Source organism: Puma concolor, chromosome B3 (genome assembly GCF_028749965.1).
Source record: "Puma concolor isolate L17-30 chromosome B3, mPumCon1.1.hap2, whole genome shotgun sequence".
NCBI classification, from domain to species: Eukaryota; Metazoa; Chordata; class Mammalia; order Carnivora; family Felidae; genus Puma; species Puma concolor.
Window position 1 is genome coordinate 121054140 of NC_141672.1, and position 5111 is coordinate 121059250.

The window sequence follows — 5111 nt, forward strand, 5'->3', positions numbered from 1 at the left end:
AGAGCCTGTACCCAAAGCTGACCTTAGCGAAGAAGGAAGGGAAGTCTTCCACCTCAACCACCTCTTCCTTGGGTCCTTGATCCATATATCCAGACTTAAAAATGAGCACTTCTGCTCCCTGCTGCCCACCTTATCCAGGCCCTCCCCATAGTGTAACAGGCATGTTTCCTCTACAAGAAGCTAGGGTGCTGGAAGGAGAAACTCAAGGAGGTACCACTATAAGATTACAAGTACCTTTTTCATTACAAGATTTAAGTTGGATAAAAGGATGTCTAGGTAAATTTTCTGATGATCCAGGTAAGTATATAGAGGCTTTTCAGAATATTCATGTATGTTTTAACATGGAAAGATATAATGCTTTTGTTGAATCAGACTCAGTGAGAAGCATGGTGTTCTGCAGCAGCTGAGAGATCTAGAGATGGGACTGGAGGTCCTATAGGGAGGGGACTTCCAGTTCCCTACTGGAGCCCAGGCAGTTCCATCCCAAGATCCTAATTGGGACTATAATAATCCCATTGGGTAATGGTATCGCTGCCACTTCCAAGCCTGTGTTTTGGAGAAATTAAGGAGGTCTAAGTTTAAGCCCTTAATGCTAAATTAGCCAGTATTCTACAGACACAGAATGAGAGCCTGGTGACTTTCCTGGAAAGGTTAAAGGAGGTTCTCATTAGAGGGCTATCTCCTCTGATACCCTCTGAGGCTGAGATGATGCTAAAGGACAAATTTGCCATTCAGTTGGCCCAAGATATTTGGAGAAAGCTGCAAAAATTTGGCTGTTGGCCCAGAAGGGACCCTAGAGGTGCTCTTATGAGCACTTATGAGTATATTACAACCAAGATCAAGAGGAGAATAAGGAACAGGAAAGGAGGCCTAAGAAAAAAATCTAAGGCCTAGTTGCAGGCTTAGGTATTATTTCAGACCAGACTTCCCGAGGTCCTGGCACTAAGTGCCATTTATGTGGCCATTCAAGGCACTGGAAACGAGAATGTTCTCAGAGGGGACAACTGAAATCAAAACCCAGTATGCAATGCCCCTTGTGTGGAGACAATTGCTGGAGATCTTAATGCCCTCGGGGATCTCAATCTGCCAGGGCTCAGATAACCAGTGTCCCTGAAAGGGACAGATGGGGCCTGGGGCTCTTTACAGTGGCTCCCCCAAACCAACTATATATTGGAAACCCAGAGTCTCACATACCTCTGGATATAGAAGGAAAACCAATTGATTTCCTTCCTGACATCAGAGTCACCTTTTCTGTCCTTCTTTCCACTTCTAGCCAACTATTCTAATGCAGCATGATTGGAAGCATCTCTGGAAAACTTATGACTAAATTTTTCTCTCAGCCTCTGGGATGCATATGGGGAGACATAATTTTTTTCACATTAAAAATTTATTTTTCAGAGAGAGAGAGAGAGAGCATGAGCAGGGGAGGGGCAGAGAGAGAGACACACAGAATCCAATGCAGATCCAGGCTCTGAGCTGTCAGAACAGAGCCTGATGTGGGACTTGAACCCACAAACTGTGAGATCAGACCTGAGCTGGAGCTGGACACTTAATGGACTGAGCCACCCAGGCACTCCCACATTCTTTTTTGATAATGCCAGGGAGCCCCACTCCCTTGCTAGGAAGAAACATGACTGATGAGGGAGCATAAGGCAAGCTGAAGGCAAAGTATAAGCTAACAGCCCCCACCACCCCCAGGTGGAATATGTGTGATGTTCCTCGGACACTCCTGGCTGCCCAAAAACAAAGGAAAGGAAAGAAAACAAATGGTTGATAGAGATCACAATCATGCAGGACAGAAGTCTTCTTCAGTTTATGGATAACTTAGTAAACTGCAAGAAAAAAGCAATCTTATCCATAGCCTAATAAAAATCTATAGACTCCATTTCCTGGAGCCCTAATATCACCCTCATCAAGATGTAAGGGGTTTTCAGGGCAAGTACTTATCACTATGGTGATGTGGGAAACAAAGACAAATGAAAAATTAAATTCCCTTACTGCCTACAGTCCAACTGACAAGTCCTTGAAACAGGCAGAGTGACCTTCCTCTATGAGTTCAGCTGCCTCGATGATGACACTTTAAGGGCAAAAGGGAATCTTGGCTTATCATCTTGACCCCCCCAGGATCCTGTGAGTCTCCTTAAACATATTAAAATTCCTTTGCAAACCTCCTTTATCTTTAATTCCTAAGAATATGTTGGCAATTATACTCCAAGCATATGGCTCTTAATATACATCTGAAGGGTCTCATGACTGAGGTTTTACTAAGCAGCAATGTTTTCCTAACTAGCCCCTCAAGGTACGGGAAACCTTCCTTCCAAAATTCTTTAGAGACTTACACTGTAACTCCTTCCCAACCTGAAGGTATATAACCACTCTTCACAACCCCAGTGCAGCTCTTTCTGCCCATAGCATGTGGGCTGCACTGGGGTTGTGAAGAGTGGTTATATGCTATGGAGTTGGGGAAAGTAAAGAGGAAGTTTCTTAAAGGAATTGCCATATGCTAAAGAAGACATTAATGGAGGCCTAGCTATTGTCAAGCTAAGGTTGTTTTTTCCTTTAGCAAAGCATTATCCATAAGACAGTAGGGAGTTCCTGGAGATTAGGCTATTGATGATTGCCCTTTTCTTGTAATATTACTAAGATATTCGTAAACTGATGCAGACTTTTTCAGTTTAACCATTTGTTTTCTGTCCTTTCCTTTGTTCTTGGGCAGCCAGGAGTGACTGAGGAATATCACATATCCCACCTGGGGGTGGGGGATGTGGTACCTTATCCTTTGCCTTCAGCCTGCCTTATGGTTCCTCAACTCCAAAACCCCATCATGAATTACAGGCTATAGTGCTGCTAGCTCCAGGATGGATAAACATTTGCCTAAACTTATAGTAATTTAAATATCAAATATCAATCTTTCCTTGAGGTAAATTACACCTCATGGAATGCTTATGGAAACTGGATGGCCAAAGAAGGAATTGAGGATTGAGGAACATGAACTCTTTCAGAAGCTTAATTATTCTATTCAACAGTATCACAAGATCCAAATAAGTATGGAAGAGGGAGGAAAAACTATAGTTAAATTGATTTAAAAATATATATATGACCAGACATGTCAGGGATTGTTTTGAATGGCTACAATATGTCTTTCCTTCCCATGGTGTGGTCTCCTCCTGTTACAGAACCAGGCTGGAATGCTGGCAGAAAAACCAAGCAGCACTCGGAGATCTTGGTGGATCAGAGATTTATTTAACACCAGTTGGCTCAGAGGAGACCGTTTCTCCAAAGATCTGAGTGCCGAATGCAAGTGGGAATGGTAATTTATAGTTGTCAGCTTCCATATCTGTGGGGTTTTTCGTGTGCATGGCAGGGCAAGAAGAACCCAGAAGAGGGGTCTCCAAGCTAGAGACCAGAGCTTGTTTTAGTTCCATCAGCCATCTTGTGGCGTAAAACTTTATTCATTTTCCCAACACTCCCTAGGAGGCATTGCATTTAGAATATTAATGCTTGTTGGTATGGTATTCTTTTTATATGTCATTCATAGATGCCACTGCATATGCCAGAAAAATAGGGCAAAATTTTGCTGAGACATTCCAAATAATTTCTCATTGTATCAGACCTCTGGCTTGACCTCTGAACTTGCCCTGCCATTCCATTATTACCACCCCCTCAGCAGGAAGCAGTTAAGATTATTGTCCCAATTCCTAATGGCAGTGTGGAGTCACATGTTCAAAGGGGGAATATGATAGGAAAAAAAAGGATTCAGTAAACAGAGAGGGAAAGGTTAGGACCCAAGGTGCCTGGGTAGGGGAAAACATACTTTGGAACAATGCTGGGAGCATCTGACCACAGCAAACCTCCTCAGGCGTAAGGTTCCTTTTAAGAATGTAACAGACACTACCTACTCCACCTCAGGTTTCCCTCAGGAATTGGACAATCCAGCTCCTAGAGCTATCAAGCCAGTAAGCTGGAAGGAACAGGAGGAAAGATAGGGGGGCTGACCAGAATCTTACAAATTTCTGTGCCTTATGGCTAAAATAACCTGTTATTATTGGAAGATAAACCTGTGAGGAGAGCCAGCACTTGCTGAGTATGTTTGTGACTTCAAACATAAAGGAAATATAAATGAAAATGGAATCAACTTAGAAGAGGGATTGTGAGAAGGGAGAGGATTCATCTTCAGAAATAACAAATAAGAGCTGTGCTTTATTTATGTATAGTTGCAGGTACAACCTATTGGATATTTACAACCCACACCCCCTCCACCCACCACAACGGAGTCCCAAACCTTTAGACGCTTCACTTCCTGGTTCTTCCCCTCTCTGTTTCGCAGGCTGCATGTGCCAAAGAACAAGGGAGGAGGGACTGAAAGTGTCTGCAACTCCTTAGGCAATTTATTTTCATAAATCGTCTGCTGTAAGTGCCCTCAGTGTGCCTTTCGGTCAGACACTTGCTCTTGAAAGGACGTCGATTAAAGCCTTGCTTCAGATGCTCCCAAGTCTCCATGTCCCTCCTTCGATTGGGTCGGTGAGCCTATTTCTCAGTGTATCTGTGATATTAAGATTACATGAGAAAGGCAGTTAGGAAAAAAAATGTCTACAAAGGCTCTTTACAGGATTAATAAGAAAATGGTGACGAAAAGGAAATTTATTTCATGAAATTTGGGAGACTAACTCGGTCCTGATAAAGCCAATGCAGAGCTGTGTGGGACGTTGGTGCCATTACCATAGTGAGGCTCTGGCGACCTCCAGGCAAGGACAGTGAGGCACCTGTGGTGACTGGTTACACAGTGGAGGTCAAGCTGTGTGACCTGGGGTAGGAGCAGCAGAGTGGGAACAAGCCTGTGTTCTTCCTATTACCCAGTGGATAGTGTCAACTGTCACTTTTATACGGCCAATTGCTATGATGATCTGTTTTGAAGCTGGATGGAGTTCATTATATAATATTCTACCTTTTTGCATACATTTGAAATTTTCCATAAACACTTTTTCATGGATGTTTTTAAAAGGTCAAAATATATAGTGGTCTACACAAACTCTTAAGTAAAATATCTGGTACAAAGAAACCATATTTTACAAACATCTTAAGTGTGTTCTAAGCATTCAGACTTAGATGAG

General features: G+C 42.8%; 1 long non-coding RNA gene across 1 annotated transcript; it reads left to right on the forward strand.

Annotated features, from left to right (window-relative positions):
- Positions 1-2460: 2460 nt before the first annotated feature.
- On the forward strand, positions 2461-4485 carry LOC147580347 (uncharacterized). The gene is made up of 2 exons (XR_015252819.1): positions 2461-3310; positions 4328-4485. It is a non-coding gene; the product is annotated as an uncharacterized LOC147580347 (long non-coding RNA).
- The last annotated feature ends 626 nt before the right edge of the window (positions 4486-5111 follow it).